This window comes from Populus alba, chromosome 11 (genome assembly GCF_005239225.2).
Source record: "Populus alba chromosome 11, ASM523922v2, whole genome shotgun sequence".
Lineage (NCBI taxonomy): Eukaryota > Viridiplantae > Streptophyta > Magnoliopsida > Malpighiales > Salicaceae > Populus > Populus alba.
In genome coordinates this window covers 10587768-10601040 of record NC_133294.1, presented here as the reverse complement: position 1 = coordinate 10601040, position 13273 = coordinate 10587768, and the positions used below count along the sequence as shown (strand labels likewise).

The window sequence follows — 13273 nt, the reverse complement described above, 5'->3', positions numbered from 1 at the left end:
TTGTCCAGAAATTCCTACCTCGCAAGAGATTGGATCTGATCCAAGTAGACCAGATTGAGCCATCTGAGTCATTGCACAAGTTCCAAATATGTTTCAAACAAGGCAATCTTGTTCCATTCTGCTATCCTTTTTATGCCTAGCCCCCCCTCCTTTTTTGGAAGACATACCTGATCCCAAGCCACTTTAGCCCTGGTAGTGCTCATATCTGAACCTGACCAAAGAAAGGATCTCATAATTTGCTCAACATTTTTCACTACTTCCCCAGGTAATAGGGAATAGAGATGCCCAATAGACCTGGATGGAGAATAAGACTGAGTTAATCAATTGTACTCGCCCTGCGAAAGAGAGTGTTCTACAGGTCCAATGTCGAACTTTGGCGGTAATTCGATCCACGAGGCCCTTACAATTAACAGCCTTTAGTCTGGACGAGATAAGAGGCACTCCCAAATATTTCATAGGAAGCTCCCCCTCTCTAAAACCCAAGAATACTGATAATCTGTTCCCTCTCAGCTCCTAACGAACTGCTCAAGAAGATGTCACTTTTGTTTGGATTTGGATATAGACCTGATAGAACCTGAAACTCTGTGAGTACATTTTTGATCATACGGATTGAATGTACATCCCCTTTGCTGAATATCATCAAGTCGTCGGCAAAGCAAAAGATGAGAAATTCTGTCCTTCTTGCATCTCCAGTGGAACTTGAAGTTTTGGTTGGCACTCATATTGCAGAACAGCCCTGACAGGATTTCCATGCATAGGACAAACAAAATATGGAGATAATGGATCACCTTGTCTCAGCCCTCTCCCCCTTGGAAGTAACCCGCAAGTTCACCGTTGACGTTGATTGAGAATTGACATGATGTAACACAACCATGATCCAATCAATGACTGTTCTAGGGAATCCCATTTTTTATCAACGTAGCATCAACGAAATCCCACCGAACAGAGTCATAAGCCTTCATAAGGTCTACTTTCATAGCACAACGAGCAGGACCCGTAGTTGTGTGATAGCCTTTCATTAGTTCCTGAGACAAAAGAATATTGTCGCTGATTCTCCGTCCAGAGATAAAAGCTGTTTGATACGGACCTACTAAGGATGGTAAAACAACTTTCATTCTCCCAGCTAGAATCTTCGCGATGCATTTGTATACTGTATTGCAGCAAGATATAGGACGAAAATCTGTCAACCTCGTAGGATTAGCAACTTTAGGGATAAGGGAAATGGATGTAGCATTCATTTCTTTAAGCATTCTACGAGTCTGGAAGAAGGAGCTAACAGCGTTGATTACATCTTCCCCACTATGTGCCACATTCTTTTGAAGAAAACCTGCGTTGAAGCCATCTGGACCAGGAGCTTTGTTGTTTTTCAAACTAAACATAGCATGCTTAATCTCCTCTCTTGTGACATCTTGTGCTAGTACATGCTGTTGAGTTGCCGACAATTTGTAAATAATTGCCGATTGCATCACTTCCTCGTTCAGGACCCTAGGCATCTGTTTCACTCCCAATAACACGCTGGAAGTATGCAATTACTTCTGATTTGACTGCCTCGTGTCCTTCAGCGACTTCTCCATCCTCCCTTGTAAACCGAGAGAAGCTTATTTCTATTCTGTCTACCATTTACTGATTTGTGAAAGTAGCTAGTATTCTGATCCCCAAGCTAAGCCATTGTATCCTTGCCTTTTGTCTGAAAAAACACTCTTCCGCGCCTGACAGTAGAAGCATAGTTACGAACAGCATCTCTTTCTCGCATACGCAATGTTGGATCCTCAGGCGCTGTATGCAGAGCTTGTTGAGCCCTATCCATGTGATCTTTTGCATCTTTGACTCTATCGGAAATATTGGAGAAGTGAGTCTTATTGAAATGTTTTAAGTTCCTGCTTTAGCTTCCTTAGTTTTGCAACACAGTTGATACATTGGACACCCTCCTGAATGCTGATCCCATACTTTCTTCACCAAGGGCATGAACTCGTCATGATCCATCCACATATCGAAGAAATCTGAATGGTTTCTTTATGTTCTGAACATTGCCCAGTGACTTTTACCACCATGGAGAATGATCTGACATACCAGCAGGCAAGAATCTCGCTTCCGACAATGGGAAGCGCATATTCCACTTCTCATTCACAAGCACTCTATCTAGTTTCCGCATAAATCATATTCTCAGGACATTGGTTCGTCCAAGTATAATGCATACCTGAATACCCGAAGATCATCCACTTTCGCTTCACGTATACATGTTTCCAATCTGTCCATATGACCAGCCCACGTAGAAGACCCCCCTAACCTCTCTGACTGGTTGCGGATAGCATTAAAAGTCGCCCCATAAGAATCCATGGGGTTGACTCCCATCCATCACTACGACTCACAATATCAGACCATAAAGCCTCACGTACAGATGCATTATTGTCTCCGTAAATGATTGAAGTATTAAAACAGATATTGGTAGCTAATATCATGACAGAAACATGGATAGCCTGGTCTGACATTCCCAGAACATCCACTTTCACCAAATCAGCAATTCCCAACAAACCCAAATACGACCACGACAAGAGAAATCATAATTATACAAGAATGACCAATTACGCAAAAAGAAGTTGCGAAACATTATCTTTATTCCTGTCTCTAACCCGAGTTTCAACCAAACCAAAAAAAAACCATCCTCTCTTGATGGATGAGCTGACGCAGTTCTGAATGCTTTATGGGATCATTCAAACTCTAACATTCCAACATCCAATAATCATAGGGAAAATAGAGAGGAGTACCAAACATCAACACACGGATTACCTTGACTTGCCCCCCTCGAGGAGCCAGATTTCTTACTCTTCTTTGAAAAGCCTGGAGAACCCGTTTTCTTTTTTTTTCTAGAGAGTCTCTAGCCTTGCTAGCTAACTGATTAATAAAAGTTTCCCCGTCAGAAGAAATCGGACTTTGCGGACTTGTTGGGATCAGTGACGTCGACTCCTTATCATCATCTTCCTTACCTGTACCACCTCCCATAACTCCAATATCAACATTCACCTCATGACTAACAGGGTTCATGGTTGCATTACAGATGGTTGAACTTTGATCTAAAGAAGTACATGCATCCCCTTCCTCCGGCACATGTCTGCTCGTAAGCTCTTCAAAATAAGAGGAGAGGTAGGATTTTCATCTTCATAACAACCAGCATTGGGCACATCTAATGTCGCAGATTCATTCGTATTACAATCAGCACTCTGTAAAGCAGATGCTAAACAACCATTCTCATTACAATTAAGCTCTTTAGATGCCAAACAATCATTCTCACCAATCGTAACACCCTTATTTCGTTTACCAACTACCTGCCATTGAAGCTGATTCTGCTTATTATCTGCATGTTTAGAGTTCACAGCTCCTATTTTCCTTTTGCCCTCTGCCCCCATTGTACGATCATCAACTTTACTGGTAGCACATATCGCTGTGGTATGTCCAAAGACATTGCAATTATTGCACCTTGAAGGAATCCATTCATAATCCGCTGAAATTGTTATGAATAACCCATTTGGACAGCGAAGGTCGTATTCCTTCACCAGCGTTTTCGAAGCTTCTATCTCAACGCAAACTCTTGCGTAGCTAAGCCTTTTACGCAACAATGTAGTAAGGTCAGCATGAAGGGGAACCCCAATAGCACTCGCTAACACAACTCAGCCCCTTAACAGTCCAATACTCGAGAGGAACATTGTAGAGCTTAACCCATACCGGAACTCTATCCAGATCATCTTTCAAAAATTGCATGTTCGGATGCCAACGTTTAAGCACCAAAGGTCTGTTGGCCATGTGCCATGGGGCTCTCTCCAGAACATTAGTGGCGCGATCGACAGAATCAAAAGTGAAGAGAAAGAATCCATTATCAGAAGATAAAACTTCGGATAGACCATGGGAGCCCCATATTCTTTTAGCAATAGAATTAACAACAGGATAGGGTAATTTCTGACCCACGAAATGACCAACTAGAGTGGATTTCCAAAGTTCACAGCCATCCTCAAACACATCAAGTGGAGGAGCTACTGTCACACGACCATCAGTTATTGCGGGGGGAGCAAAATGCAAGTTACGGACTGGATTCATATCAAGGGACATCCTACCCTTATTTTCATCAACATCAGAGCCCTTCAAGCATTTAAAAAATTCAATTTGGGGCTAAGGTGTAGCTGTTTCTTGTTGCTTAGACCCAACCTTCAACTCATCACCTTTAGAACCCAACACAGGAGTCATGTCATGACTATTTAGCATGTCTTGGAGCTCTAATTGTAAAGTATGTCAGATTTAACTCCATTGTGTTGTTCAATGTCAGAGCTAACCATTGGAACAAATTTGACAGCAGAACACAAAGACAATTTGGCAGCATACAAATACTAGAAAAAACTCAGTCCAAGAAGCACTAATAAGCGACCAGCACTATGATTGGAACACCGATCAGTTCAAACATCCCAACGGTTCAAAGGAAGATACACATGTTATGTATAACATATTCAAATATCAGCACAGTTTAACGGTTGGATCGCCGCAGATCTTAATTATACCGAAACTGACCTGAGAATGACGACCTTCTGTTGAACATGTAGACAACGTTGCTGGAGGCGTAATTTCCAATCTCCACCGTTCAGAATGTGTATCATAACCCGATGCATCACATATCCAAAAATAAGCTTGATCCAACGGTGGAAGGAGGAGAAATATGCCGGCGACTCTGACTATTCCGAGAAGGATTTCTCCAGAAATATTCAAATGGCTGGCTTCCGCAGGAGGAATCCAATATGGACGATCCCTCTGGAAAGAATGTAGGCAATCCTTGGATATCAACCCAAATAGGAACTAGGAAATTCCCAAAACCAGCTCCCACATCCTTGGAGGAAAAGAATCCTAATCAAATAGGAAGTCCACAAGTCAAATGGAAGTAAATAACAAAATCCGTACAGCCTTTGTTTACCAGTATTGGGGTGCCTTCCCAAACTCCGATTGACCTGCAATTTTAACCCAAGGTAGTAAGATATGTCTGGAGAGCCACATAAAATATTAGCCCGATCCAACGGTCGGATTGAGAATTATGATTGTTGCCGTAAACCTGGACTGTTGCGCTTTTTACCCCAAAATCCGAATCTGACCTTGCATGGGTCATATCACAGTGCTAAACCGTATCATGCTTGGAATCGGTACGACACGACATGACCAGAATACCAGCTTAAAAGGTTCATATCTCTACATTCGACCGTTGGTTGGGGCCATCCCCCGGACAACACCAGAGTACTAGTTCCGAAGGTCCTTATTTATAGATACGACTGTTCGATCGCGCTTAAATTTTTTCACGAGTTTCCGGAGCCTGTTTTCCAGGCAGTTGCGTGGAATCGGTACAACACGATGACGATGTCCGTTCGGGCCATACCACCGACAAGACCAGAATACCGGCTTAAAAGGTCCGTATCTCTAGATCCAACCGTTGGATCGAGCTTAAATTTTTTCACGAGTTTCCAGAGGTTGTTTTCAATGGAGTGGCGTGGAATCAGAATGACACGCCGACAGCTTCCGGTTGGGGCCATTCCACCAACACGACCAGAGTTCAGGGTCAAAATGTCTGTATCAATAGATCTGACCGTTGGATCGCGCTTAAATTTTTTTCACTAGTTTCCGGAGGTTGTTTTCAATGGCATTGCGTGGAATCGGGACTACACGTCGACGGCATCTGGTCGGGGCCATTCCATCGACAACACCAGAGTACCGTGTCCAAAGGATCTGTAGATCCTACCGTTGCATGGCGCTCAAAATTTTTCACGAGTTTCCGGAGACTGTTTTCAATCGATTTGCGTGGAAATAGTGCGACACGTCGACGACATCCGATCAGGGTCATTCCATCGACAACACCAGAGTTCCGGGTGAAAAAGTCTATATCTATAGTTCCGACCGTTGGATCGCCCTGAAATTTTTTTCACAAATTTTCGTGGCTGTTTTCGATGGAGTTTCGTGGAACTGGTACGACACGCTGACGGCATCTGGTCGCGGCCATTCCACCAACACGACCAGATTACCGCCTCTAAAGGTCCCTAACTATAGATCCGACCGTTGGATCGTGCTCAAATCTTTTCACTAGTTTCCGGAGGTTGTTTTCGATGGAGTGGCGTGGAATCAGAACGACACGCCGATGGCATCCGGCCGGGGCCATTCCACTGACACGACCAGAGTACTGTCTCAAAAGGTCCGTAATAATAGATCCGACCGTTGGATCGTGCTTAAATTTTTTCACGAGTTTCTGGAGGCTGTTTTCAATGGAGTTGCCTGGAATCGGTACGAAACGCCGACGGCATCCAGTCAGGGCCATACCATCGACAACACTGAGTTTCATGTCCAAAGGATCTATAGATCTGACCGTTAGATCTCGCTCAAATTTTTTCACGAGTTTCCGGAGGCTGTTTTCAATGGATTTGCGTGGAATCGATACTACACGTCAACGGCGTCTGGTCGAGGCCATTCCTTTGTCAACACCAGAGTACCGTGTCCAAAGGATGTGTAGATCCGACCGTTAGATCGCGCTCAAATTTTTTCACGAGTTTCCGGAGGCTGTTTTGAATGGAGTTGAGTGGAATCGGTACAACACGTCATCGACGTTCGGTCGGGGCCTTTCCTCCAACAGCACCAGAGTACCAGGTCCAAAGGATCTAAACATTCGACCGTTGGATCGCACTCAAATTTTTTCACGAGTTTCCGGAGGCCGTTTTTGTTAGAGTTGCATGGAATCGGTACGGCACGACGACGATGTTTGGTTGGGCCACACCACCGACATGAGAAGAGTACCTGCTCAAAAGGTTCGTATCTATAGATCTGATCGTTGGATCGCGCTCAAATTTTTTCACGAGTTTTCAGAGGCTGATTTTGATTGAGTTGCATGGAAGCGGTACTATATGTCGATGGCGTCCGGTCGGGGCCATTCCACCGACAACACTAGATTACCGGGTCAAAAGGTCCGTATCTATAGATCCGACTGTTGGATCGCGCTCAAATTTTTGTAGGAGTTTCCGGAGGCTGTTTTCAATAAAGTTGCGTGGAATCGTTATGACACGCAGACGATGTCTGGTCGGGCCATACCACCAACATGACGAGAGTACCTTCTCAACATGTCCGTATCTATAGATCTGATCGTTGGATCGCACTCAAATTTTCTCACGAGGCTGTTTTCAATGGAGTTGCGTGGAATCGGTACTATACGTCAATGGCATTCGGTTGGGGAATGGCACCGCCTACACCAGAGTACCCGGTCCAAAGGATCTATAAATCCGACCATTAGATCACGCTCAATTTTTTTAACCAGTTTCCAGAGGTTGTTTCCAATGTAGAGGCGTGAAATCAAAACGACACGCCGACATTGGAACCTTATTTATGTGTGGTTTCCAATTGAGTAATAAGAGTTTATACTATACTTGTTTGAAGTACCATTAGTGGATCCTCTAACCTTGACATTTATTTTTATCGTTGTTTAATCCTTACATTAATCTTTCAACTCAAAGTTCTCATTAATTTCTTCCTTCTCTTCCTTATTATTGTTGTTGTTATTATTATTATTATTATTATCTGTTCATAAACTCAGTATATAGGCTGGAAACCTGTGACCCGATCTTTTAGATCATTCTCAGGTATAACAACGCCACGTACTGAGTATTATTATTATTAGTACTATTATTGTTATTGTTGCGTTGTTATTTATAATTTATACAATTAACCTCTTTGTGGTTTGACCCCGATCTTGGGAGAAGACATCAAGCTTTTGGTCGTGTCAAGTTTTTGGCGCCGTTGCCGGGGAGGTAAATTCTTGTATAAATTATAATATTTAATTTATTTCTCTTTTCACTTTTCATTTTATCTAACTTTTGTTTGCTTTGTTTTGTTTTGTTTCTTTTTCTTCTATTCTCTTTTCTTCCTTTTATTGTCTTCTTACACGTGCATAAGAGTTTGGTCACGTACATTAAGTGGTCGACTTTGTAGGGTATCCTTATCATTTTCAGAAAATATGGCCGAAGAAGATAATCAATCGCTTCATAATAAGAATAATGAGAATAACCGTATGAGAACACTTAGAGACCACATGAATCCCACAAGAACAAGTGCACCCTCATGCATAGTTTTCCCTCCTGATGCATCTCATTTTAATTTTAAGCCAGACATTATTCAACTTTTACCATCTTTTCATGGCTTAGACGTAGAAAATCCATACTTGCATTTAAAAGAATTTGAGGAGGTCTGTAATACCTATAATGACTCAAATTGTAGCATGAACACCGTTCGATTAAAGCTTTTTCCTTTTTCATTAAAAGATAAAGCTAAAACATGTCTACAAAATTTAAGACCAGGATCCATTCGTGCTTGGGATGAAATGCAACAACAATTTTTAAAGAAGTTTTTTCCATCTCACAGAACAAATTCTTTCAAAAGACAAATCATCACTTTCACTCAAAAACCAGGAGAAACATTTTACCAATGTTGGGATAGGTATCGAGATTTGCTTAATACTTGCCCACATCATGGTTTTGAAACATGGAGATTGGTTTCACATTTTTATGAAGGTTTAACACCTAGAGATAGGCAAATGGTTGAATTGATGTGCAATGGAACTTTCGAAGATAAAAACCCTAATGAAGCAATGGAGTACCTAGACTTGCTAGCCGAAAATGCTCAAAATTGGGACACCATAGGTACTTATGAGGCACCAAGTAAAACTCAACCTCATACATCTAGTGGAGGTATGCACAACATTAGGGAAGATCATGACCTCCAAGCCAAGTTTGCATCTTTAGCTAGAAAAGTCGAAGCACTTGAATTGAAAAAAAGTGGTCAATTAAAATCTGTTCAAGACATTGTGTGTTAAATCTGTGAAACCAATGAACATTCAACAAATGATTGTCCAACTATGCCTTCTTTTAAGGAATGCCTCCATGAACAAGCCCATGCTTTAAACAGTTTCCAAAGACCCAACCATAACCTATACTCCCAAACGTATAACCCTGGTTGGAGAAATCACCCAAATTTTAGTTGGAAGAGTGATAGCAACAATGCACAAACTTCACAGCCACCGTTTCAAGCACACCATAATTTCCAAAATTCTCATGGATATGCACCTCCTTATGCTCCACCTCCTAGAAGAAATCTTGAGGAAACATTGCATGCATTCATTGAAAAGTAGGAGACAATCAACACTCAACTTGCTCAAAGCATGACAGATTTTAAAGATGCTCTTGCAAAATTAACATCTGCTCTCTTTTTTTTGGTAAGCTGACTTATGTATAAGTTTTCTTTTTAACATCTGCTCTCAGTTTCCAAGAGAAAGGTAAGTTTCCATCTCAACCACAACAAAATCCAAAGGGGCAATACAATGCAAATGCAAGTGGTTCTCGAAGCCAACACATGGATCAAGTCAAATCAGTCATCACTCTTCGTAGTGGTAAGGTTATTGAAAAACCCATTCTTGAACCTTGTGAGAAAGATGATGAGTCTATCTCTGAGGGTAAGGAAGGGGTTGAACCTGAACATTGCAAAGAAAAGACTGATTCCCCGCCAGCACTTCCATTTCCTCATGCCATGACCAAACAAAGGAAAGTCAATCACAACTCTGAAATCTTTGAAATTTTCAAACAGGTAAGGATCAATATACCTTTGTTGGATGCTATTAAACAGGTTCCTTCCTATGCTAAATTTTTGAAAGATTTGTGCACTGTGAAGAGAAAACTGAATGTGAAAAAGAAAGCCTTTTTAGCCGAACAAGTAAGTTCCATTCTTCAGAACAATAATGCTTTGAAATATAAAGACCCTGGTTGTCCTACAATTTCTTGCTTTATTGGAGAACATAAAATTAAAAGAGCCTTACTTGATCTTGGAGCTAGTGTGAATTTACTTCCATATTCAGTCTTTCAAAGTCTCAATCTAGGTGAGTTAAAACCAACCTCTGTAACTCTTTTACTTGCCGATAGATCTGTAAAAGTGCCTAGAGGAATAGTTGAGGATGTGTTAGTACAAGTTGATAAATTCATTTATCCTGTGGATTTTGTTGTCTTGGATACACAACTTGTTGAAGCATGTAATTCAATTCCTGTCATTTTAGAAGGTCCATTTCTTGCCACTTTTAATACATTGATTAATTGTAGGAATGGACTGATGAAGCTATCATTTGGAAACATGACATTGGAGATGAATATTTTCAACATTTACAAGCAACCTGGAGATGATAATGATTTACAGGAAGTGGACTTTATTGAAAAATTAGTTGATGATCAATTTCAAACCAGTTCCAGTGAAACTGAGATTGATGATTTGCAAATGGTCTACTTTCAGGAATCAAAGGCATGCAATTGGAGACCACAAATTGAAGAATTGCCACCACGATCAATTGAGCCCATACCCTCAAGTGTTCAACCACCAAAACCTGAATTGAAGCCGTTACCATTTAATCTCAAATACTCATTTTTGGGAGAAAATGAAACTTTTCCGGTAATAATCTCTTCCAAACTTAATGCACATCAAGAAGGTAAGTTATTACAGACTCTGAAAATGCACAAAAATGCATTAGGATGGACCATAGCTGACATAAAAGGAATTAGCCCTTTGATTTGCACACACAGGATTTATTTGGAGGAAAATGCTAAACCCTCTAGAGAAATGCAACGAAGGCTTAATCCTAATATGAAAAAAGTAGTGAAAAATGAAGTCATTAAGCTTCTAGATAATGAAATCATTTAACCTATTTCTGACAGCAAATGGGTAAGTCTTACCCAAGTTGTACCCAAAAAGTCTGGAGTCACTATGATAACGAATGAGAAAAATGAGTTAATTCCAACTAGGACTGTTACTGGTTGGCGCATGTGCATTGACTATAGGAAACTTAATTCTATGACTAGAAAAGATCATTTCCCTTTACCTTTCATGCATCAAATCCTAGAAAGAGTTGCAGGTCATGAATTTTATTGTTTCCTAGATGGCTATTCAGGTTACAATCAAATTGAAATTGCATTGGAAGATCAAGAGAAGACTACTTTCACATGTCCATTTGGTACTTTTGCATATCGAAGGATGCCTTTTGGATTATGTAATGCAGCAGCCACGTTTCAAAGATGCATGCTTAGCATATTCAGTGATATGGTTGAACGTTTTCTTGAAATTTTTATGGATGATTTTTCTGTTTTTGGTGATTCATTTGATGATTGTTTGACTAACTTAGAAAAGGTTTTGTGCAGGTGTGAAGAGAAGAATCTTGTACTAAATTGGGAAAAATGTCACTTTATGGTAACAAACGGCATTGTACTTGGTCACATTGTTTCATCGAAAGGAATTGAGGTTGACAAATCTAAAATCAAGTTAAATGCCAACTTACCAACACCAAAATCTGTTAAAGATGTTAGATCATTCTTAGGACATGCTGGTTTTTACAGAAGGTTCATCAAAGATTTTAGTGTAATATCTAAACCCTTGAGTAACCTTTTAACAAAGGATAATATTTTTGAATGGACTGAACATTGTGAAGAAGCCTTTGTTAAACTTAAAAACTTGCTTACTTCTGCTCCTGTCATTCAACCTCCTGATTGGTCATTACCTTTTGAAATAATGTGTGACGCTAGTGATTATGCCGTGGGTGCTGTCTTGGGACAAAGAAAAGATAAGAAACCTTATGTGATTTACTATGCAAGTAAAACTTTAAATAGTGCTCAAATGAATTACACCACCACAGCTACAGTGTATTGTATTTGGCAAGAACGGAATGCAAGGATCTTTGCAGATGTGTCTAAAGCTTCGAATTTGGTTTTTGATCAAATCGAATGTATCATTCGCGATAAGCTTGTTTTGATGAGCAATGTTCAACAAACAGATGAAAACATAAGGATCCAAAGACTTTGGAGGGTCAATAACATGGACTCTTAATTTGATGTTTAGCTGGTGTTTTTGTACCCCTAGCATATCTAGTTGGTCCAAGTTTTTGTTTTGTTGTGGCTAGCCTGTAGCCATTTGTTGGTTTTCGTTTCTGTCCTCATTGTAAATCTTGGGTATGCCCATTATATTCTTTGTATCATTTTCTTTTAATACATAAGTCAGCTTACCAAAAAAAAAAAAGAATTACACCACCACTGAAAAAGAATTACTTGCAGTAGTATTTGCTTGTGATAAATTCAGATCTTATCTTGTTGGCTCACCTGTTGTTGTTTTTAGTGATCATGTAGCATTGAAATATCTTCTTTCTAAGAAAGATTCTAAGGCTAGATTAGTGCGGTGGATTTTGTTACTTCAAGAATTTGATATCACAATCAAAGACAAGAAAGGCACCGAAAATGTTGTTGCATATCATTTGTCAAGATTGACAACAGATTCGAAATCTGACATCACACCAATCGATGACTACTTTCCCGATGAATCTTTATTTTCCGTTTCTATGATGCCTTGGTTTGCTAATATTGTTAATTTTCTTATTTCAGGGCAATTGCCAGCTCATTGGAGTACCCAAGACAAAAGAAAGTTCTTGAACGAAGTGAAGAACTTTTATTGGGATGACCCTTATTTATTCAAATATTGTCCTGATCAAATATTTCAAAGATGCATTCCTGACAATGAGGTAAGTAGTGTCATTAAATTTTGTCATTCTGAGGCATGTGGGGGTCATTTCTCATCAAGAAAGACAACTGCAAAAATCTTACAAAGTGGATTTTATTGGCCCACCATGTTCAAAGACTCACATGTATTCTGCAAGACTTGTGAAAATTGTCAAAAGTTGGGATCTATTTCAAAACGTCACATGATGCCTTTAAATCCTATTCTTGTCATTGAGATCTTTGTTGGGGTATAGATTTCATGGGTCCATTTCCTCCATCATTTGGTTTCGTGTACATATTAGTCGCAGTAGATTATGTTTGAAAATGGATAGAGGCAATTCCAAGTTGAAACAATGATCACAAAACAGTGATAAAGTTTTTGAAAGACAATATTTTGAGTCGATTTGGAATCCCTCGAGCCATAATAAGTGATGGTGGAACACATTTCTGCAACAAGCCATTTGCTTCTTTAATGAAGAAATATGGAATCACACACAAAGTTGCCACCCCTTATCACCCTCAGACAAGTGGACAAGTAGAGCTTGCTAATAGGGAGATCAAACAGATCTTGGAGAAAACTGTGAACCCTAATTGATACGGTTCAGCCCTGTGATACGACCCAAGTAAGGTCAAATTCGGATTTTGGCGTAAAAAGCGCAACAATCCAGGTTTACGGCAATAGTCATAATTCTCAATCC

General features: G+C 40.2%; 1 pseudogene; it reads left to right on the top strand.

Moving 5' to 3' along the window:
* LOC140956079 (uncharacterized) overlaps window positions 1–13273 on the top strand; it is a 210932-nt pseudogene that overhangs the window by 70399 nt on the left and 127260 nt on the right.